At 42.4% G+C, this 25,173-nt stretch overlaps 1 long non-coding RNA gene and 1 pseudogene across 3 annotated transcripts; both read right to left on the bottom strand.

Moving 5' to 3' along the window:
• LOC130139124 (wall-associated receptor kinase-like 1) overlaps positions 1 to 21,953 on the bottom strand; it is a 32,640-nt pseudogene extending 10,687 nt beyond the window's left edge.
• Positions 21,954 to 22,647: 694 nt separating this feature from the next.
• On the bottom strand, positions 22,648 to 23,981 carry LOC130139125 (uncharacterized). 3 transcript variants are annotated; one of them, XR_008817351.1, is made up of 3 exons: positions 23,689 to 23,981; positions 23,086 to 23,214; positions 22,648 to 22,962 (listed from the first exon to the last, which is right to left on the bottom strand). It is a non-coding gene; the product is annotated as an uncharacterized LOC130139125 (long non-coding RNA). The 3 variants fall into 3 exon arrangements; XR_008817350.1 differs by lacking the exon at positions 23,689 to 23,981 and adding an exon at positions 23,341 to 23,434; XR_008817349.1 differs by lacking the exon at positions 23,689 to 23,981 and adding an exon at positions 23,341 to 23,377 and having other exon boundaries at positions 23,086 to 23,261.
• Between the last annotated feature and the right edge of the window lie 1,192 nt (positions 23,982 to 25,173).

Raw genomic sequence — 25,173 nt, 5'->3', positions numbered from 1 at the left:
GTTTCCTTCCGTCCACTTATAACTATCTCACACCCTTGACAACCTAACATAGATAGCACCTTGTCCTTCATTGGGGTGGAGACACTAAGAACCGTTCCCAATGGTTTCGATTCCAACCCCGCTAATCTAACGAACTGCTCAGCTACGAACGAATGCGTGGCTCCCGTATCAAAGAGCGCGTAAGCAGCATGTTCGTATAAGGAGACCGTACCTGTGATTACGGATTGAGAGTCCTTCGCTTCCTCTATGGTCATAGCTTACACTCTTCCTTGGGCTGGGGTTCGATTGGGGTTGCTTTGCGGCGTGGTTCCGGCTTGCTGTCCCACATGCATTGGTTGAAGTCGCATCCCTGTTGATTGGTGTGGGCAGTTCTCACCTGATGGCCTTGTTGGCCATACCCGAAACATGCTCCAGCCTTGGTGAGGCACGGGGCCGTTCCGTGTCGCCTTCCACAAGCTTGGCATACGTCGTTTGGGGTGTACACCGGTTTCCGGTGCCATTCTTCTCTTTGGGGGGGATAAAGTGTCTTCCCCCGGTCATCGGCCTCTTCCCGAACTGATGGTTGTCTCGTACAGAAGGATACCGCGATCCAGACGCGATTGCCCTTTCCTCCAAATCTCTCTCGATCAGTTGGACCCGCTCGTATAGCTCATTGTAGTCCTTCAGGTTCAAGAGCTCCAACTAACTTCGGAGCTCCGGCTTTAGACCATCCCGGAACCTCCTTATTCTGTCCACCGGATCTTCGACCATTCTGGGCGCGTACTTTGATAGTTCCGCGAACTTGGCCTCATACTGATTGACTGTCAGATGATTCTGGCGAAGTCACAGGAATTCTGCCATCTTCTGCTCTTGTGCACACTCGGAAAAGTACTTTCAATTAAAGGCTTCAACAAAGGCATCCCAAGTTGGGACTGTGCCTTTAGGAAAGATGCTTCCTTGGGTGGCCTTCCACCAATTGCTAGCGTTACCTTGTAGTTGGTAAACAGCTAGCATCACCTTGTCTTCCTTTGAGCACCTCAAGAGTGCGGGAGCTTTCTCCAATTCCTTAACCCACAAGGTCGCTGTCTCGGGATCACCTGTTCTAGCAAACTTTGATAGCTTCAGCTTCAGGAATTGTTCAACTAGTCTGGGCATCTATTGTTCATCATTCCCATTTCCAGCTAATGGGACATCATTGCGAGCGGCAGTAGCAGCGACTTGATTCTGAGTCTACTGTCCCATCAGATTCCCCATGGTTTCTAGGGCTTGCAGAAGCCTATCGAGTTGATGATCCTCTTGTGCCCTTCCTATGGCACCTGCTTGGCCTCTGCCTGCTCTTGCTCTAGGAACACTTGGGTCTGGGTTACTCATCTTACAGGGATTTCAGGGAGAGCTCGTTGTACAATTCCCAACCAAAGGTTAGGAATCCAGAAAATCTAATCAAGAAAACAATCAGCATTCACAAGCATAAGGCGTTTCATACTAACTATCCCAAAATCCCAATGCACCTTATCACTCCAGGTAATGACCATCCTCTCATACCAAATAAACAGGGATGTCACGCCCCACACCCTAATCCCCTAGGTTCGGGCGCGCGATACCCCTCTTACATAGGTCATTTAATTCCGACGTCCCAGGAGGCGTAGCCGACCCATCGCGTTAACTAACAAGTAAGCACATGCAGAAGCAAATTCTAATATCACCCAACCAAACAGCACAATAAGGATAGCATAGGAAACACATTCACCAAAAGAATGCTTCATGTATATGTATCAAGACGATCGGATGTTAGCAAAATACAAACCCGTAACTACGGACCTTTATCCGATTTGAACAAAAGGGGTCGGGAAACGACAAATGAAACACTCATACTTCTTAATAAATGGAACAGCTAAAAATAGGTGAACAACGGCAGATGAGAAAATCTCAATAAACGGAACAGCTAAACCTCGAGTAGGATGAAACCTTGCTTCGAAAAGACGAAGGTTAACTCATCAACTTCGTATGCCACAAAGCTATCAATTAAACACTCATACTTCTTACCTTCCGAGGGTACATCAAATTCACATAACTATTTACACGTGAAGTCTTGCTTTCAATAGACATGCGACAATCATGTATATTAATCAAGAACACATAATACCACATAATTCATGCACAATGCATCTACACGTGTTCCGATTATTATGACCGCTCAGGGCCATGACCAACACTCGCGTTGGTGGTCTTCCGGCGTAACCGGGCATCGTCCCGCCCCATCGGGCACGGCATCATCTCGACCTCACTCGAAGATGGCATTCAATTAAGAGCATTGTTCCGTCCTTCATCACAAACGGCAACCGAAATCCATTGGGCATCGTCCCTCGCAATCATACGAGTACATAACCATTTATGTGATCAAGCAAGTATATCAATCACTCAAATCAATTATTATCTTCCACTTAGGCCAATGCAAGAGTGTTTCATGCTCACGCACTTAGAACATCTAAATTCCGCACACATAAAATGTACTAGAGTGATCGCATGTGAAAGAAAGTAGTGCATATATGAAATTGGGGTAAACCTGGGCAGATTGCACAGTAATCGAAATCCTTCCAAAATAAATAGTAAATGAACTCCAAAAATTCTAAATTTTGGATATGCAATATAAAACACCTTGATAAACATTTCTTATGAAGAACACAAAACCTAGTTCAATCTGAAATCATGTCTTTTTATCACTCAAAGTCGGACTGTAATCAGCTCGTTCGAACATACTACTTGGTCCTCAAAATGCATCTCTTTCAGTACCCAAATCACCTTAAAAAGCTTCGAAATTTTTAAATGTCATATAAAGAAAAGTCATTAACAAATTTTGTGAAGAAATATTGTAGAAAATAGATCTAGAAAAATTTATAAAAATTCGGAAAGACAAGAAGGCCAGAGAAACAGCATTCCAGGGCAATTTAAAGACGGTTTGAAGATCGGCTTTCGTGCGGCCCAAGTAACCTCCAAAAATTCCAGATTTAAAATATATTAAATTTCAAGATTTTAGGAACAACTTTTGTGAGGAACACCACTTCAGATTCGGCCCACAAAGGTCTCTAAAAAAATAGCAAACTGAAGAGGTATAGTAATAACAAATCCGAGTTTCAAATCAAACTTCAAATATTCAAGCCCTAGTTGATACCTACCAATCTTCAGCCCACAAAACTCATTCCACCATATCCAAATCATCATGCAATAGCCACTTGAACATCCATAAACACATATAAGGAATCAAGCTCAACTAAGACTAACCTAGGACCGATATGTATAGAATAACGCCCTAGCCAAGATTTAGAAGAACCATTTACTAAACCGTTGGAACTACGACCGAAGATGGACAAATAGCGACGACGAACGAGCGACGACACGGCACGGTCGGCGGCGGTGAGCGTTGAGCGGCTCGGCACATCATGAACGGCGACAAGGCGACGAGCGGCGTGGCACGATGGCGGTGATGGCCGGCGGTACTGGTGGTGGCGAGCAGTGGTGGTGATGGTGGCCGGTGATGGTGGTGGCATGAGTGAGGGAGAGAAGAGAGGGAGAGGAAGAGAGAAAATGAGAGAAATGAGATGAGAAATGAGAGTGTTATCCTAAGGTGTTCTTGCAAGGAGAGAGAGAGAGAGAGAGAGAGAGAGAGAGAGAGAGAGAGAGAGAGAGAGAGAGAGAGAGAGAGAGAGAGAGAGAGAGAGAGAGAGAGAGAGACCAATAATATACTTGCACTTATGGAGCTATGCTTAGGCTAGCTTAGCCTTTAAAATATCTCCATCACATCCTAACCCTTAGGTAATCATGCCTACTAAATTAGGCACATGCAAGAAGTTCAATGGGAAGACAATTCTAGAAGCTAACAAGTGGACCCCTGGTGCACAGAGAAATCGTACCTGTGACAACCCCTGGTGCGTTCTCAGCCTCTCGCCTGGCCATGGCATTCACTCGTCCTTGCGCTTGAGGCCTATTCTGGTTTACTGTCTGGGCCGCTCCAGCCTGATTCCCATTCCAAGATGGCGGCAATGCAGGCGGCCTATTCTGTCTGGGATTGGGGCAATTCCTTATGTGATGACCGAATCCTCCACATCCAAAACACGCTCCACCCCTGGTTGCACAAGGTCCACTTCCGTGTCTACCTCCACAAATTCTACACAGACAATTAAAAGTCCTGACTGGTTTCCCAATATTCCTTTTAACAGAAGGAGTAAAGCGTCTATTATCCATCATCGGCCTCTTTCCCAAATTACGATTGTCCCTTCCCTGGACGAATCTCGACCCAGAAGCGGCGGCCCTATCCACTCGGTCTCGCTCTAGAATCTGAGCCCTATCAAATATTTCGTCATACATCCTCAGATTTACCAGTAACAACTGGCTACGAATATCAGCCTTCAATCCGTCCCGAAATCTTCGCGCCTTATCATCGGGATGTTCTACCATTCTTGGCGCAAACTTAGATAACCTCGCAAATTCTGCCTCATACTGATCTACTGTCATCTGACCCTGGCGGAGTCTCATAAATTCAACTAACTTCCTTTCCCTGGCACTGGCCAAAAAATACTTCTCTTAAAAACTCTCGGTAAAAGCAGTCCAAGTTCGGGCAGTACCTTCTGGAAATATTCTATCTCTGGTGGCTTTCCACCAATCGTTCGCATTATCCTGCAACTGGTATACTGCCAAAGTTACCTTCTCGTGATCATTGCACTCTAACACCTCAAAAGCCTTCTCGAGTTCCTCTACCCACCGAGGTGCAGCCTCAGGGTCACCTTTCCCAGAGAACTTAGGCGGTTTTAGCTTTATAAACTGCTCTGCCAGCTGATGCATCGGTCTATTCACTACAGCTTGCCCCTGCCCTTGGTTCTCATTATCATTATCAGCAGCAGCGGCCACAACGGCCTCAACAGCTTGGGCATTCGCAGCAGCTCTTTCCTGAGTCTGCTGTCCTAACAGATTTCCGATCTGTTCTAAGGTCCTCATAACAGCTTCCATTCTAGGATCCTCAGCAGGTCTAGCTGCCACTCTGGGTTCCGCTGCAGCTCCAGCATCAACCCCAAGATTTTCTATCGCTCCTGCACCCAAACCCAGGTCCTCTACGGCTCTAGCTCCAGCACGACCTCTACCCCTTATTCCTCTACCTGCGCCCCTACGCGAGACTCTTCCTATGCCTCTTCCTTCACTGCTCATCGTCACAATTCTACCATTCTCCTACCTGCTATAATTCAACTCAGGAATTAGCAATCTAGGCCAACTAGATTAATCTGATTCTAAGCAGTGAATTAACACAAGAGTTCACTCAGCAGGTAATTCTTCGCTACCAATCACGAGGTCACAATCACAAGAGTCTGAACACTTACCTCAGGTCCAGACGCACCTGCATTCAATTACACAACAATTATCTCATTCAATCAATCACAACAAACAATCTAGAGGCACGTGTAGCCCATTCCGCCCTACAACCCACTAAAGTCTCCCTAAATACTACCCTAGGGTTTTTGCTCCTTGTCACTCCAACTTCGACCAGTCTAGATCGAGCTAACCTTGCTCTGATACCAATTCAGACGGGGATGTCACGCCCCGAACTCCATCGAGCGCGCGACACCCGCCACTGGTCGATTCATGCGACATCCCGGGAATTGTCGCCGACCTCAAATACAATCATCAGAGATTTATCGCACGGCGGAAACCACAATCACACCCAGACGATATAAAACTGGGGAAAGTCAGGGAGAATATACATATTTTCATTATCAAACTTATAATCTATTTACAATATACAACCACCACGAACTCTTGCACACCTCACTTAAAACCATCGATATACAAAAGTTCGATGACCTGGCATTCTGACCTCAAAAATGGTACCCTGCAAAAACCTTCTCCGAACCCCTATACTAATCCCTACGCCCCTTGCTCGGCGTCCATTCTGAGTTTGACTCCTCGTCATTCGAATCCGAACTCCCCTGAACGGTTTGTTCCTCTGAGGACTCTGACTCTGCCTCAATTTCAATCGGGTGATTGATGTCACCCGACTCAGCTGGAACTCCGTTCTGATCCTCCTCAGCTAGAAAATCAAAGAAATTGTACTCGGGCACTAAATTGGGATCCATATACTGTTCATACGGGAGTACATACTCTGGTTCCTCTGCGGGCTCCTCAGACTTGTCAGGCTCATCCTCGGGTTCTACCTCGGGCTCCACTTCCTCTGGTTCTTCCTCGGGAATCGGTTCTAAGTCTATGTCCATCGGATCATCCTCAGCTTGCGATGCTTCGGGCTCGGGTTCATGCTCAGCCTCTGAAGATCCTTGTGCGGCGGGTGCTGGTTGCATTCCAGATTGCGCTAAGCTAACCTCTGTACTGGTGAGTTCTCCATCTATAGGGGGTATGGCAGACGGGTCCCAATCCCCGACTAAGTCAAATGGAACATCAAAACCCCTAACGGGCCCGAACTCAGCCCCGTCTACATCCCGGAAGAACCAGACAGTATAAACATGGGATTCCCAAAGAGGTAATCCTACTTCTACGAAAACGGTCGTGGTATGCTTAATCCAGGTCAGTCCATCCCCCATAGGAAATTCTGTAACTTCATTCTCGGTGTGTACTGGTACTCCAAAACGTTCTGGTGGCGGTGGCGGTGGGTTCATTGATCCTGGCGGGGTTCTGAAATGTTTGGTTGAAACAACCGTGAGACTACATCTCAGTAAGTACACCCTAAACCCCACCTAGCCTATCACGTACCTCCAGATAATCACAAAACACAATTACACATACACCAAATAATCACGTAGCAGGCACATTGCATACGATCACAAGCATGCACAAATCTCATGTCATGCACTCATTCTGTTCTCATTGTCTCATTTCCACAATTACTCGCCAGTGACCCGCGTAAATGAACACGCCTCAGGTACACTGCGACCTCTTTCCACAACACTTCTGGGCCCGCGTAAACGTACACGCCTCAGGCCATATTTCCTACCCGCGTTAAAGTACACGCCTCAGGCTCAACACCTACCACCTACTGCACAACCCGCGCTAAAGTACACGCCTCAGGCTGGCAGTCTTCCGGTAATACCGGGCATCGTCCCGCGTAAATGTACACGCCTCAGGACGGCACAATTTCCACAAACTCATGTCATACCACATCCACTTTTCATTTATGCACATGCTCAACAAGCATTTACCACACTAAATTGGCCAATCACACGTGGCCCGTGCACGCATCAATTGATTCACAGTACATGCTCACTCAGCATATGACACGGCCGATTTTGACAATTAAATCAATCTGGCCCAAGCGTGCACCCAACAGGCATATTCAATAATTTAATTACACAACCACGCACTCAATTTCATCATCACAATTCAATCACAGTTTAGACACACCATAAACGCACAATTCACCATTTTTCTCCAACCAAACGGCGTCAAATCAATTCCGGCCCTTCACGGCACTTTCTCACCACTAATTGCCGGTTCTAAAAATCCAACTTGCGTCCCGATCGGTCCATCACAGCCCACTGTTCAGCCACTCACAGCCCACTGTTGCTCTCAATTTCTCCATTAAAAATTTCCCGAATTCAATCCTAGACCCGCCAATCGATTCTACTGATAATCCATACCATTTCGCACCTAAATAAACCTGATTTCCAGCAAAAATCATCCGTCGATATCCAATATCCTAAGTTGGGTTTAGGCGAGACTTACCCGACTCTAGACTCACGCGGCTAGAGTGAAAAGCGGTGGCAAGACGAAGATCTAACGGCGGCTCGCGGCGGCAGTGATGATCGGCGGCGATCGGCGAACGGCGGCGGCTTAGGCGGTGGCCGATTGGTTCACGGCCGAGAGAGGGAGACCGAGAGGGAGAGAGAGAATCACGGTGGGGTGAGGGTGGCGTGAGGCGGCAGGGCGGTGGCGTGGCGCGACACGGCGGCGATCCGGGCGGCGGCGCGGTAATGGGCGGCCAAGGGGCGGCGTTCGGCGGGGGTGGGGGCTCACGGTGGGGGTTTCACGGGGGAGGGGAGACCGAATGGGAGGGGGGAGAGAGGAGAGAGAGAGACTTATCTATATAAAAAGTCCACTTTTGGCTAAATACCAAAATGCCCCTCTCTAATCTTTTCATCCGACGGTCCAGATTCGATCTTATCTTGAAACCGACGGCCTAGATCGAATCTTACCAAAAATATCCAATGGCAATCTTGTAATTTCTCAAAAAGTCCAAGGGCAAAATTGTCTTTTCCAAATTTGAGGGCAAAATGACCAAAATGCCCTTTGCCCATAAAACTAACCCTTTATTAATCCTTTGGGGCAAAATGGTCACTTTCTCCGTTTCTCGCCGAAATCGAACTTTTCTGAAAAATCCGAAGAAATCCAGAGTCGTACGTTCGAATTACAACGTTGTCCAAAGGCCCTGCCGTGACTTTCCGAATTTTCTGACGCTCGGTTTGGTCTCTACTCAATATTCCAATTATATATTCATAGCGTAACTCGAGCGTTTCTCAGACTAACGGGTGGCTTTTGGGGAAATTCGCCTATACGACCCGTGACTGATACTAAATCGAGTCACGTACAATTTATTCAGACCGTAATGACTTCGGTTGTCATTAAAATCGCGAGGATCGATGACTAGGTCCGATGAGTACGATCGTTTGGAATAAGTTCGGGATCGTTCGTCAATTCATTTCGTGGTCCGGCGGAATCACCCACGATCCACTACTATGACAGTGGTGAACTGACCCTTAGTTATCCTTGGATCGGCCTACTATGGCTCAAAATGTCACCTCAGCGATTTTATGGTCGAAGGTCAATTCACGATCAAATTTTTACTTAGTCGCACGAATTTTAAATTCCCAGTTAGCCTTTCCCTAACGGTTAGTATCCCAAGAATGATCAGTTCCGGGTGAGAACTAGCTACGAGCACATTCATAAAATAATTCATTTCATAAATCCCAAATGATCGAAATTTCGGAATGTCACATTCTCACTTCTAGTTTTGGAGGTGATGATTAGATAAACATAGAGTCTATACATTGAGATCAAGAAAGGAAAAATATGATAGGGTAAAAAAGATATTCACAAACAGAATTTGATCAACTGAATAGAAAGATTCTTACTCAAATAATTTGGTATTTGTGAAGTTCGAGACGAAGATACAAGAAATATACAACTTAAGCAAAGTATCTAAGGGGAACCGGGAAAATTTGAACTACGAGAAAATCCATAGTCTAACTTCACGATTTTGTGCTTGATTTATAATTCAATATCTAAAACATAAGACTAATCTAAGATGCTTAAGAACTTTGTATCGATAAACAAGCATGACTTGCGTGCCTCAAGAGTAAATTAAACAAACATTGGCGGGATTACCATTTCTGGTCAAAGCCAGTATTGAATTATGAAGAAGAAAAAGATTTAAAATGGGAATATAAGACATTGCATACCATTCGGGATGAAATTCTTGTCTTCGTTTTGCTAATTCCTGTTCATGATCTTGTTGTGCAGAATTTATGGAACGAATGTGCAGATCCAAATCTTAATAGTTGCCCTTGAAAGTGTGTGAAATCGGCTGGGCGGCTTAGCTTGTGGGTGTGGTAGAAAGACAGAAAAATTCATTCTTAGGGGAACATTTTGTTAAGTTGTAGATTGCTTTCCAAACCTTCGCAAGCATGTCATCACTGAAAAAAGAAAAACGACATATCATTATTAAGTGGTTATTAGGTATAGCTTTTATGTAGCTGCTTCAGCTTTGAAAATATGTGTCGCTACTTTTATAAGGCGCTTGACAAACATCTTATACTCGTCGCACCTTTACGGTTGTAACAACTTACAACATCTTTTAAAATCGCACTCAAAAGTCATAAGATATGAAAAGTACTGTTTATGTTAATAGCTTACAACCACATGACATTGAAGCACTCGACAATAGTCTACCAAGTTGCTTAGTAACTTAATTTTGTAAATCAAGGATATGGGTGCTACAGGGATAAGAAGGGAAGAAAGTTAATGGTATGGGTGTGATTTTCTTCCGTCCTGTCACGTCCTAGACAATAGAAACATTTAAGCTTTGATCAGTTGAGGCCCTTTAGTTTAAGCAGCCAAGTGCGACCCTAAAAAGAAGAAAGTCTTCCGTTGAGACAAAGACAATCATAATTGCTTGGACAGCGAGATCTCCTTTGCTTCTAGGATTTGACAATACAAAATTGATGGAAATGGGTTGGAAATTCACCGGGGTACGTCTGCATCAAGATGATGAAACTGTTCCGTGGTTTCATCTCTCTTCCTGTGACCCCTGTGATGGAAATTTCGATCATGCAACTGCCCATAATTTGAAGTAATCATTTTTGTGTGACTGAAATTGTAACAAGTTTTACTCACAGAATCCTGCTTTCTTGGAGTGAGTTAAGATAATTGCGATGCTTTTTTCTCAATTTCGAGTCCTTTTGTTATGTTTCTTTTATTTTGCCCTCTTAGAATCTCCATTTTTCAGTGTCTTCGAAACTTGTTGTCTACAACTTCAGTGATATCAATGCTCATGCCATGAATGAAAATGAAATTTGAGCAGCAGTCGGTATAAAAGCAATGTTTCCATACAGAAACACGAGTCATCAAGCACTTGGCCATTCACTCTGTAAATTCATTATGCTTCTGAAATATTAGGGGAGAAGAGCCAGACATAAATGTAGTTTTGCTTGGAAGAATTTGATCACGATATGGATTGAAACATATTTCTTTTGTATTCTTGTCAATAAAAATTAGATCGAGTATCAGGAGGCCAAGGCAACAACAGCCACTGAGTATTAAGAAGCCAGGGTAGCGAGGGCCACTGCCCGACCCTTTAGGTTCATCCCTATCTGTCACGACCTACCTCTCGAGAGCGGAACTCGATGAAGCGGGTTTAAAAATAAGAGTTCATGAGACGGTCCATATGGCACATCATAAAAGACGGCTTACCAAAGCATCTATCTTTTGGTCATCATACGATCCATTGATCATGAACGTGGATTTTCCCTAAATTCATACCTCGCGTGACAACGGATCGATTTTATCTTTTTTAGGAGTCACCACTAGCCTAGGTTGGGGGTCGGCTAGAATACCCAACCGAAACGCGAGAGTTTCGTTTCGGTTTCTACGAAAACCAGAGATCATGAGTTCGGAGACTAGCTTATGTTAATATTTTTATTAACACCCTTTCAATACTACTAAATTTAACATGGCTGTTATCTAAGTTGTCATGCATTTATTTTTTATCATTTTCATGCCAAAGTCTTAGTCCACTAAGTGATCATGCATCTTGTTTTTGTGTTTTCATTTAAGATTCTAAACTAATCCTATCTTAGTCTAGAAAGGAAAGAAACAAACAATTGTATTGAAAAGCATTACGCAAAGTAAACAATCAAGGTATTAAAAGGACGAGCAAATTCTAAGTGCAAGAAAGTAAAACCGTAACTCGTCGGGTTTTTATTACAACACAAATTGAAAACCCGAGACACGATTGGGAACGAATGAATTGAGTAGCAATTGAGACCGGATTGGACATCGGTCTACCGGGTGTCGGTATTTATATCCATAAGATACATTCACGACAAACAATGCACAAAGGAACAACCAAAGAAAGGTAATGATGCAAACAATTCACTAATCAAACACGGGTCTCGGGATCGGCCTTTGCTTTACATGCATTTTGATTCACCCACACACTTAATCATCTAACATTATTTGATTAATGGTTAACGATAACGGGCTACCATTTGCATTCACAAAACGGCAACTCATATCTATTAACCCTAAAGTCGAGTTCTAAGTGACCATAATGGGCTACCCGCCGAACATGCACCGGGCCTAACATACATCTAACAAACACATGCATAGCAATGAGTAAAGCATGCATTCAGGCCCATGGACCTTGTTTCTCAACCAATCAAGCAATGAGAAGTGAGCCTCATAAGAGGACCACTTAATCAATCATTAGATACTAAATTCGGACCCATTCTATTTGAGTATGATTAATCAACCTAATGATGTCAAAATGAAGTGATTCAGGTGTCATTAGAAATCTTATGTCATGAGGATAAAAAGTCAAGAAGACCACTTTTACTAGTTCCCCACCAATTTTCACGAAAAAGACAATTCTACCCTCTGTGACAGTCTAGACTCGGTTTGAATTTGAATTCATAAAAAATTGCGGGAAAAATAGTGGTTGTTATCAAAATCCCACAAAATATGTGAGGAAGTTATGATTCTCCGTGTGTGATAGTTGTCATGTTTTGAGTTTTTTCTGAAAAGCCCTCCAAATTTTTATAAAATTCGATTTTCACCAAGGACTCGTTTGCAAATCAAGTTTAAGCCCGAGATGACCTTATCTGAGACTTTTAGCAAATTGACCCCATAAAAATTGCTATTAGGCCCTCAAAATTTCCAGTCTACATAATGAGGCCCTAATGAACAACTTTGTAGTTTTGAGTTTTCACAAAAAAGGACTCAAAGTTTATCAAATTCGGAGAAACATATTTTGGATTTCAAAGAAAGAAAAATCAGATCTGAACACGGATACTGACTAAATCATAAAAATTCCTTTGAAAATACAAATGAACTCAGAATTTGATAAAATTTGTGTCACTGGAAATCTCTCGATCTCAGTGTGAAATTTCATGAAGAAATTTTTTTCATATTTTTAATACACGAATTTATAAAAATCAAAGAACACATGAAGGTCATTCAGAAACTCATCCGTCACCATAACTATGCCTAGATGACGTTGCTAATCGTCATAACCTAACATGCTTAGGATTTTATGAAATTTTTACAGTGAATAGATCTGAATGTTTTCGACAACTTTCATGAAGGAAGTTTTCTCAAATAACGAACTTAGAAAATCAGAAAAATCATCAAACCGAGCAAGGTCATTCAGTATCACAGAAAAACAGAATACAATATTCTCATTCCAGCTACTGATCTTGACTTTCGAAGGAGTTTTGACCTAGCAAACGACATCCATTTAAGGCGTGTAGCATATCAAATCGAAGCTCAAGATGTATTCTACGATTCTCTAGTTTATCACTTCTTCAGATTTTGACATGTACGATATCAAATCAACATTTTAAGCATGCAGATCTCTCTGTGCACGATTTCACAGAATAAGATCTAAGTATACTTACCTTGTTCAATGATGTTGCTGAGCTCAAATGAGCTATTTTAGCCACCAATGATCTCCGGAATGGTGCCAAATATAGCTCTTGATATCTACGTCACAAGGTAAGAAAATCAACGTGAGATTGCGATCCAAAGAATAAGTAAAATCAAGCTTAAGGTAGAACTCCGGTGGCTTTTCCGATGGAAACTGGCCACCACAGCTTTGAGATGAAATTGAGGATGCTGATCACAAGCTTCAGACCGCCTAGGAAGAACGCCGGGATGCCGGAATCACCATGGAAGCAGGCTAGATCAATCACCAGCTCGGTTGCCGGTGATGTAACCGAGAGGAAGATGGAGCTGATCGGAGATGCTCCGGCAACCAGCAGCTGTGGCCAACCTTGCGACTGGCTCTAGGACGTCCGGACGGCTGCTGGTGTGGTGACGGTGTGCCGGAAATCGGCCGGAAAGTGGCCGGCGTGAGCAAGGAAAGCTCACGGCCAAAAGAGGAAAGGGAGAGAATGTGATATATAGAGAGAGGGAGAGAGATGAGAGAGAAACCAGATCTGGAAAAATGAGTGTGTCTCTCAAATTTTGGAGGGAAAAAGCTTATATACCCCCCAACTTTGAATCCTAGCCCTTAAATCGATCTAATGGCCTAGAATGCATCCTTTGTGATTAAGAATATTCCTTAAGGGCTAAAGATAGGTGACATGGCATTATGGATGGCCATGATCAATTCTAAATGAATGGCCATGATTAATTTGATTACCCCTTAAGTAATTTGCTTAATACTTAAGGAAGGGCATTTTTGTAATTTTCATTTAAGGGCATTTTTGTCATTTTGGGTTCAAAGGGATGTGGCCGGCCTTGGCTTGTAACGCCCCCACCTCGGGGTTATTAGTGCGACGTCCCGTTCGTTATTATCTTTGACTAAGCACAAGCGGAAGCAATTAATTCGGGACAATCACAATTAGAACAAACAACGAGGTTATAACAAGCATCATGAGCAAACCTTATATTAATATGTAACGTCTGATTATTAAACACATGCAGAAACGTGTATAACCATTCCAAACATAATAACAGCTGGAAATCAGGAAAAACATAGCAGGCAAGACACATTATTGCCATTTTACTTAAACATATTTTACAAGCCCTTTTTCCACGGGCCGTCACGTACAAATCATATCACAAGTGAAGGCCAAGGTTAATCCTAGCTCCTCTACGTCATCCTCCGTCTTACGGACCTGAAAAGAGGAAAAATAATGGGGGATAAGTCGGGGAGACTCAATGGGTAAATTCACTAATACTCGTGCAAGATGATGCCTCGCCAATGTACTAACGCATACAAATATTTTCCCCACCTTATGTCGATGGCAAATCAATAGCAAAGGCTTTGACCTTGCCCTTGCTATATTGACGTGGAAACTTACCTTTATCCGGTCACATAAACACACATACCAGCACACATATAGACTTCATTTATCACATACTGGCACACATATAAACTTCATGTATTGTTATCCTGGCTCAACCAGGACATCCCGGCTCAACTGAGGCATCTAGCTTCATACTGGGCATCCTGGCTCAACCGAGGCATCCCGGGGCTAGCTACCCCGAGGCATTCGGGCTCAACCCATGTAAGGACCCGGGATCTACACTGTGTAATATTGTCCGACTAGCCCAAGCATATTTAAACGCGTTGTCATGGCGGGCGCTCCTGCCTTCCTCCCCAGGCCCAATATTGCCTCTTTGGGCGCAAGCCCACGGGCGAACCCAGCCCTTAAGGCTTTGTTCGGTACAGCGAGGCTTGAGTAACCATTTAGCCGTGAGGTCGGTGGCCGGCCGCTAAATATTCTAGATCCCGGGTCCTTACAAATGGTATCGAGCCGACTCCCGGTCCGCGTGTGGGGCCACGCGGACGCCGTGCTTTCATTTAGGAGGAGAATGTAACGACATCATGGTTCACACGAAGGCGGGAGTTATTATCTTGATTTCATTAGTCCATGCGATCAAACCCAAAGGCGTGCCGTGCTTGTGTAATCATGATCTCTAGAACATTCGCCTAACATGCGGGTCGCGGTCGAGGGCACGTGGTTCGGTCCGCCATGCCGAGCGTCGGCTCGGAGCCGAACTTGGCCTGGATCTACACATCCCAATGTAAACCCGCACCAAGCCGAACTCGTCCCGTGACGCCACAACATGAGTACGAAACCATACGACACCCCGTTTCGTGACTCGTACGTGCCTTGACTTACGATTATGAAGCAAAACAAGAAGCATTCATGCAAACATCGAGCATCACAGACACGATCACTACGCGAGCCAAACTCGTAACACCACGTCCTATCCTCTTATAAATCAACAAGCATGGATGAGAACATCAAGCATGGTAACAAGCGATGTGTGCAACATCGAGACAAACAACAACACGCAAGTCTCAACAAAGGTTCGGGTGAGAACTCAAGCCAACAATGCATCATAATTTCCTATCCCGAGATTAGGGAATCCACTTACATGTTGCGTTCCAACTTCGTAACACACCGCCCTATCTAAGTGTTAGGGAATTCACTCACCTATACTCACAAGAAAACTTCTACGGCGGTCGATGGCGGCAAATGGCGAGAGAGAGAGATGATTGGCGTGATGGTGAGGGAGAGAGAGAGACGTAAGAGTGAGATGTGTGCAAACTAAGGGGGGGAACCAAGCCTATTTATAGGCAAACCAACTTATTCCCCAAGTTTAATCATGAAGAAAAGACAAATGACATAATGAAATAGCCCCTAAAGTCAAGTGTCATCATGACTATGATCTAGAAAATCTTGATCATTAATGACATTAATGGAGAAGAGCCAAATGACATTAATGAAATAGCCCTAAAGTCAAGTGCCATCATGACTATGATCTAGAAAATCTTGATTATTAATGACATTAATGGAGAAGAGCCAAATGACATTAATGAAATAGCCCTAAAGTCAAAGCTTCATAATTAAGCTTCTTGTGCAAGCCAATTTGAGGCCATTCATTTTCAACTTGGCCTCCAAGTTTCTACCTTAGGGTCATTATGCCCTATTCATTCAAGGCCTAAATAATCATGATGATCTCTCTTTCTCTCTCTCTTTGGCCGTGAGCCATCTTGTTAGGCGTGAATGATGGTCTTGGTCCTTAAGACTCAATTATAGAAGCCTTCCAGCCTTCCAGAAGAACACATTTCAGCTTCTGCCATCACATGTAAAGCCTCATTTCCCCCTTCATATGACCTCCAATAAAAGTGTATCATATCTCATTTGAAAGCTTAGAATGAGCACATTAAATCACCAGAGATATCAAGTCGAGATTCCAACGTTCTCATATAGAAAATGATGAATCATTGAAATCTGACAAAATCGGTAGTTTTTGCACTGTTCTAGAAATTGGACTTAAAAACATAGTAAATGAACTCCGAAAATGCCCAAATTTGAATATGTCATACAAAAGACCTTAATAAACATTTTCCATGAAGAACATAAAATCTGAATCTTTCTGTAAACACAGATTTTAGTAGCTCAAAGACAGACTAAACTCGATTTTCCGGAACAGAATCTTTGCTTCTCAAAGTAAGCTCTTTCCAGAATACAAATCATCTCCAAAAATTCCCAAATTTATATATGTTCTATATAAAGAATTTCTCAACAACTTTTGTGAAGGAAGTTTGTTCAAATTCTTCCCAGAAAATTTTATAGAAAATCGAGAAAATGTAAACATCACATAAATACCCATTCTGGACAGTTTTATACGGTCCGAAATTTAGGCTATCGTACTACTCATATCAAGTCCAAAAATTCTGAAATTAAATTATGTAAAACTTCAAGATGTTTGGAGAAACTTTGAAGAAGGAAGTGTTTGAAAATTCGGATCACAAAAGTCTCCACAAAAATAACAAAACGAAAGGGTACAGAAGATCCGAATCTGGATTTTCCAGATCAAGAGTAAAATTGGCTTCGATTGGAAAATCACCAAACTTAAACCATAGCCATTTTCCAGGGACTGAAATTGAGGATGTTACAATGCAGATATTGGTATAGAGTCCCATTCGGTATAAACTCATCTACTAAAAGCGAGACTTCCGTCTCCAAGCAACACCTTAATAACTTAACCACATTTCTACGGTTGATTTGTGAGAGAATGAGCACTTCATTTATGAACTGTTCGACCATTCCCTCGTCTATCACTTTTGATTTCTTAATAGCAACTATTTTTCCATCTGTTAACATTCCCTTGTAAGCAGTCCCTTGTCCACCTTGCTCGAGAATCCTATCATCATTGAAATTGTCAGTGGCCTTCTCTAAATCCTTCGTGTTGAACAAACTGCTTTTCTCGACATTGCCTTTTGGTGAAGATAGCTCTCTTTCCAACAAAAGACCGCCATTGCGTTTTAAGTACTTCTTTTTTAGCTTTATTTTCTCTTCTTCATGTAATTGCACAACCTCCAAAAGAAAAGACACAAAAGTAGTGCCCCAAAGCCTGCCCCAACCCCTGCATTGCAAAAAATTAAGGGGCAAAAGTGAGAAAAAAATGTACTCTGCTTATCAGGAGTCTATAATGGCACTTACCATCAAGAATTTAAGTGAATATGATTAAGAGGAAAACATATAAGAGTGATTCACCCGAGCCTCCTTTCATGTGGATTTATCTAAACAACCATGAAAAGTTAATTTTTCTCCTGTTTGAGTTCCATTGAGTGAAATTTTTATTCATTCATCCACACTGTGTAAGTGATCTCCCTTGCAAGGAATTTAGCAAACCATTGATGAAACTGAAAAAAATTTCTCCCAGCATCAAGAGTGTAATAATTCCAATGCCAATTAGGACGAGAGGATGGAGATGATTGTTAACTGCATTGGACATGCTAAAGATTAGGACAATGATAAGAGAAAGAAAAATCAATGAGGAGCTTCTTCAAATGTCTCTAAGTACTATGGATAGCATAAAATTTTGCAGAAAATTTGTGAAGGATCCTGAGAACATTCATCTCTTTCTTGGATTTCACGGAGACAATAGGAAGATATTTGTGGAAATGTTTCTCCAAGAGATGATAGATGAGAATGGCTGATGATTTGTTCTCTAAATGTGCTATTTCTTGTGAAGTCTGGAGCTTGGTTTTATAGTTTTGGTGGTATTCAATGAATTAGGCAGAGTTGGAGCGATGAGTCGCAGTGGATTTGTATGAGTTAGAAGGGGAAAGTTGTACCTAATTTTGTCTATAAATAATAGGTCTCTTGTGTAGTCCTTTTATTGTTTTATGACAATGAACAACATTGGAATCATATGTTTTCTAAATGTCTATTTCCTGTGAAGTCCGGAGCTTTGTTCATAGTTGTTGTGGTATTTGAAGATTTTAGCAGAGTCATAGTGATGAGTTGCAATGGATTTGTGCTAGTTGGAAGTGTAAAGTTGGAGCTAATGTTGCTTGCAAGATTGCGTAGTGTGCTGTTATTTATCTCATCTGATATGAGATGAATCGAAAGTTTCATCACTATTATAGTGATATTATGTCCAGAGTTAAACGGGTGATGTTTTGTATAGGCTTGCATCATCCAAACCGGTAATTCTTTTGTTCAATCTCAGAGTAGCCAAATTTATAGTAATTATGTAGTAACTGGACACTCTTAACTTGAGTTGTTGTATTTCTTGAGTTTCGATTGCAAGCCTTTCTTTCCTTCGTAGTAGGATTCACCTATTTTGTTTATTTGAATAAAACTCACTTACCATTGAGTACACTTACATAGAGAAGTACCTCTTGTTGAAAATCCCAATATATTATCCAGCTAACGATGAACAACAAGCCTTATTAATCCATTTCTTCAACAAAAAACACTTGTTATTTCGGCTCTTTAATTAATTTTGACCCAAGTTTGAAAACAAATAAATTAACTGCCCTCGTAAACATATCGACAAAAGGAAGTGCAGTTTTTGTCATTTTTTGGGTACAAAGAATAGTTTATATAATGCTAAATAACGCAAAGAATAATTTAAATATATTGGTTTGTAAGTCTTCTTTTTTTTTGCGCCGAGGTTTGTAAGTATAATTAAGTGTGCATGTTTTCAAGTATACTTATGCATGAGAATGATACTTTTATGATGATAAGATCAATATTATTTCATGGGCACTGCGCAGGGACATATATCTCATTTATATTGGTTTTCACCAAATAATGGATATGATAGGATATAAAAATATCCGACTTTAAATTTGAAATTTACCAAACAGTGAATAAGATATGACAAAATTCCTGAATTTCTTATCCTATCTTATTTAGTTCTATCCTTATCCGAGACCCGGACAACCAAATGCAGCCCTTGGGTATATAGATATGAAGCGACGACATTAGAAAAGTCCGAATGTTTTCTTATGTATGTAAAAAAAAAGTATTAGTGTCCATATGAAGTTTTGAGGTTGTTTTGATTAAAACTTGACTATAATCATCGCTGGGCGAATGGACAAGATCATCTTAGAATGATTTGTGAGGTGAAACTTATTTTTGTAGCTTTTCTGAGCATAATCCATGCTATACTGTTCTTTTCTAACGGTACTCCAGAGCATAAAGCGGTAGAAAATTAAAAGATCTACTTACCAATAAGAATGAATTTAGCTAAGATTTACTTACCAATAAGAAGGAATTTAGCTGTCTTTCTACCATTGATGTATTTATAGCTGCCCACCGTGTTCACACATTTCGCATGGCACCTGGTTGGATCTACTTCACATTCGTCAATGTCTGATGACAAAGGACAAAATAAATATATTAGCAGCCAAACCCATCTCATTCTCCTTGAGTAAAATCAGCGAGATCAGTAGGTCGCCATTTCCTCATAAGTTGTTAATTCCATGGCTATAATATTATTCTTATGATGAAACCCATCTCCATGAGTAAAATTAGGGCAGTCCCGTTCCCCTTTATTTCCAGTAAATTACTATGAATGATATAATCGATTCGATTTTGTCTGAAAGTGCATTCACTTTGTATAATCTTCAGGAAAACATGTGTGATCATTAGATACTGTGAAGTATGTTACCTTGGCATCCTCCACTGACATAGGGGTTACCCTGATACCCCGGTAGGCAATAGCACTGCATAAATGGCATTGCATTTACATACCGATACACGCTGGAGAGGCTGTATCCGCCGCAGTGAGCAGGATAGTTCAAGATGTTTGATCTTGCTGGATAAGGTAGGCTAGGAAGCACCGACACGCTGGGAGGCGTCCGAGTCGGTGTTGGACACGTGCCGCGTGTCCGATACGCTCGGACACGCGGTCAACGCGCCGGACACGCCAGCGACACGCATGTCCTTCGTCACCGAGAGAGATGAGGAAGAAGAAGCAGATCTCTGGCGCCGAGGACGACGCCGTCCACGCCATCATCTCCTTCGCCTCCCGCTTCTCCGGCGCCGAGGACGATGCGCTTCACGCCGTCATCTCCTTTGCCTCGCGCTTCGCCGGTGACGGAGGAGAAGGAAGCTGGAGAGAGGAGGAGGCGGAGGGATAGAGAAGAAGATATTAGGGTTTTGAAGTGAAAGTGGGCTGCAAGTGTCAGGCATCGTTTTGGCGTACAAATCATAATGAAGGCCTACACATACAGTGACGCCAATTAAGAAATTTCCTGTTTTTCCACATAAAGATAAAAGGGTTGCAGAGTTAATCTACCCCACCTGCAGAAGATAAGATAGCCACGACCCCAAAAGGGGAAGGAGGGTTTTGAAGTGAAAGTGGGCTGGGCTTTGAAGTGAAAATAGATAATGGGCTGCTTTTTTATTTTTGATCTTGTACTTTCTTTTTTTTCAAATTTGATTATTTACTTTCAGTTTCTTAACTAGTATATTAATTTATACATAATTATTTTTTGAAAACTTATGTGTACAATTTTTTTAGGGTAAATTCATTCTAGGCTTTTTATTATTATTTATTTATTTGAATCAAATTTAAAAATGATAATTTATCATGTATATATAAAGCTATATATTTAATATACAACGTCTCCAACGTGTCGGAATTCTCTATTTTTTTAGAAATGACGTATCGCATGTCGTGTCGTGTCGCGTGTTGGTGCTACTTAGAAGGTAGGTAAGGTTAGCAATCCCCCATTCCAACACAACTGGAGCCGCATCTTTCAATCTCAAATCATATAAATCTGTAACCTTGGACCTGAACCATGATGTATCTGCCAGGAAGGCGTACTTGCACCCCTGATGTCCACCTTCTTCTTTGATATCAGCATTAAAGCCCTGAAGGTTAAAGGGGAGTGTAGAGTCTGGCAGCAATCATCCCTCCCGGAACAACCACCAGACCGGCTAATGTTGGTATCGGTTCTGGTACATACTGTCGCCAGGGTGTTGCAACCCACCGATATAAAGACGTTTATTGTCGGGGAGAAGACAAATTGACTTCCTTTCAAGTTCACCGTCGCACGTCCATCACCCCTGCGCATTTGAGTGAACTAAAGGAAGACTGACGTTAATCATGCCGTTAATGGATCCAAGGTAATCGGGGAGTGAAATGCCTAGAACTCGCAATCCAATCTTCTTTAGGATGACCTCATTGTTTTTCTGGCAGTTGAAATCGTACCAGTCATCCAAGAAACAACCGGCTCCTATTCCGAAGGGGAAGGGAATGGTGATGTTCCCACATATTTCTTTACAGCCATTCTTTGTAAGTCGAGGAGCACCTCCTGATGCTTGTTCCGTAAGGGAAACCAGAAGCGAAAGGACTTGAAACACTGAGCTCGACATGGTTTTCACGTTTTTGTATGTGCATGGACCTAAACCTTCGGAGAAAGGGGATGTGGGCTGAGTCCCTCAACAGTGTTATTCAAGGGGAAGAAGGGAGAATTTTGATGTACTACTTTTGTTCCAGCTCTGTCACTTCCTAGTATCTCTGAGGATGCTTCCTTGATAATAGGAATGTGAAAGCAGAGAACACCGGTTTAAGCAGCCAAGTATGATTGATCCCATTATTTAGGACATAATCAAAACGTGAAAAGGTGTTGTCATTTTGAAAGTGTTATTTTGGAAGAAGACTCATGTCAAATATGACCTTTAAAAAAAATGGCAATTTTTGCAAAAATAATGAGTCTCTTCACGTTTTAACCATTGCCTCTTTGGACCACACAAAGGATTTTTTGGTGCACACATTGAATTATCATTGTTGAAATATCATGTCTTTTCTGAGATATGAAAAAATAACACATACGGAATGCGGAGAGAGTCAGAAAGATGGCGAAGAAAATACATCTTAGAAAAGTAGCACAACTTCCACATAAAGAGGACTCAAATGGTTTCAGTTTTAGTTAACAAAATTTTATTGAAAAAATAACCCGTAACATTCTCAAAGCGAAATTACTGAAAGGCTTGTTAGAAACCCGCTTTCAAAGACTAATTCTAGAGCTACAAAAGACAATCATTGAACCAGAAATATACAGAAAAGTCGAATAGCAGATGGTTCAAAATGATCATTTGCCAAAAGCAGTTCTGTTTGACTGTACTAAAATCTTTTTGGGCAAGGAAATTGGCAAAGAATAGCAGAGTCGAAAGAATTCTTAGCAAGACGATGACAAGGTTGGATTAGAGAATGCGTGGACATAAGATAAGGTACTTCCCCAAAATTGGTATATCCCGTGTCTATGATAATCGAAAAGCATGTGAAACTTTGCTGGCAGAGAGTTAATTTGCGAGAATCTAGTTCTTCTAAGTTCTTGCGCTAGTTTTTCTTTCAGATGATAATCTACCACAACCCCACAGCATCATCGTCATGCAATGCATTCACACGAGCCCCAGGAGAATCGAGAAACTCGCGACAAGTTCACGACTGCAGAAACCCCGACAGAGCAAGAACGGGACAATCAAGAACCACTAGCAACAAACAAATTCAATAATGCGTCATCAACAAGGAAAACAAGAAACATTAGCGATGGAGTTTCCAGAGACTCACAGGATGAACCCGTGCGAAGAATCGAAGAGCCCGCCTCGAACTCACGACATGCTCACGACTGCAGAAACCCCAACGGAGCAAGAACAGGAGGACATCCTGTGAAGCGAGAAACTCATTACATGCTCACGACTGCAGAAACCCCAACAGAGCAAGAACAGGAGGACAATCAAGAACCACTAGCAACAAACAAATTCAATGATGCGTCATCAACAAGGAAAACAAGAAACATTAGCGATGGAGTTTCCAGAGACTCACAGGATGAACCCGTGCGAAGAATCGAAGAGCCCGCCTCGAACTCACGACATGCTCACGACTGCAGAAACCCCAACGGAGCAAGAACAGGAGGACATCCTGTGAAGCGAAAACTCATTACATGCTCACGACTGCAGAAACCCCAACAGAGCAAGAACAGGAGGACAATCAAGAACCACTAGCAACAAAGAAATTCAATGATGCGTCATCAACAAGGAAAACAAGAAACATTAGCGATGGAGTTTCCAGAGACTCACAGGATCATTCGGTGCGAAGAATCGAAGAGCCTGCCTCGAACTCCATCCAGCAAGCCACAGAATCCATCGCCAGCACGCCGTCGCTCAGCCTCACCTCCGCCGTTGCCACGACCATTGTCGCCTTCCTCTGCCTCTCTGTACCGTCAACAATGATCCACCGCACAGGTAGCCGCATCTGGCTCCGGCCCTCTTCGATCGAGCCAAATCAGGCACCGCCAGCTCGACCGCGACTCCGTCGAGAGAGAGAGAAAAAGGGAATGAGTAGACGAAGAACAAATGAAGGAAGCACGGACGAAGCAGAAGAGAGGAAGAGGAGGCGATGGAGAGGGGGAGAGAAATGATCTGACGTGAGCGGAGTCTCTGTTTTCTTGTAGCCGTTGAGAAAGAGAGAGACGAGGCTGAAAAAGTAAATTCATCCCAACGGCTACCTCCCCGTCGCCAATTCAAATTCGAATTCTTAATCAAAAATGCGAAGGCAAATTTTACTGTGGGAAATGATTTGTTGATGATGATTTTTGATATATTAATTAGTTTTCATATAAAACGCGTTTCAATTTGATTAGTTAGGTATTCACTATATTAGTTGATTATAATCATCAAACACTTAACAAATACATTGGAATGATATACTAAGATGATTATATTTTCGTTTTTTTACGCTACCATTCCATGTATTCAGTTTTTATTGTCCAACGTACTCTGAGTAATTCTAAAATTTTACATTGGTGAGTCATCATTGACCGGATGGATTAAGTTGTAGTCAAGTAGTAGCATGTCATTTGTTTATGCATTTTTTTAATGATGTTGAAAAACACGTTTCCTTAAAGATATCTAAGCCGGTGAAAACACACACTCCTCTCTCTTTCCTTATAGACCTCTGCAACCACTGGCCCCTCCTCATTCCGGGCAACTATCGATGTCGGGCATTACCCTTGTCAAGGAACAAGATGATCAGATCGTGGACCGTGTTGATGTTGATCGAGACACTTTGCCGTTCTTCGCCACAAACGCCGTGGTGGCCTTCGTCATTGATCGCCATTCTCATGGTGGTTTGGAGGTGGAGCTGATCAATAAACGCCCGAAACTCGCGCCGTTGGTCGCGCGAGACGTAGTGGACAGAGTTTTCAGCTCCCCGTACAAATTCATCCGAGAGCGGGAACATCCAACTCGATGTCAATTTAAGCATTACGTAGTCATGCTCGACAAAACTGCCCTTGCGAATCACTGCCAAGCAAAACAAGGAACTGCTAGAAACAAGTCATTAAGGAGCCAAAAGAATCCGTATAGCGCTGACAAAAGCGATATCTATAGGTTTGGCGTAATCCTTGTTGTACTTTTAAGCGGCAGAAGCCAATCTCTTCTCTACGGGTAGAAGAAGGAAGAAGCCTTGCAGCCTACATTCTAATCTCTATTGAAGAGAATTTTTTGTTCGACATCGTTGATGCTCAAGTTCTAAAGCAACGTGAAAAGGAAGAGACGATGCCTGTTGTTAAACTCGCAAAAAGATGATTAGACTTGAAGGGAATGAAGCGACCTAGAAAGAAGTGGCAATCGAGTTAGAGGGATAAGGAAGCTGCAG

This window comes from Syzygium oleosum, unplaced genomic scaffold (assembly GCF_021117445.2).
Source record: "Syzygium oleosum isolate NSW1041296 unplaced genomic scaffold, Sole_v2.1 Sole_v2.10, whole genome shotgun sequence".
In the NCBI taxonomy this organism is placed as follows: domain Eukaryota; kingdom Viridiplantae; phylum Streptophyta; class Magnoliopsida; order Myrtales; family Myrtaceae; genus Syzygium; species Syzygium oleosum.
The sequence above is the reverse complement of the archived record's forward strand: the minus strand, read 5'-3'. Positions and strand labels throughout refer to the sequence as shown.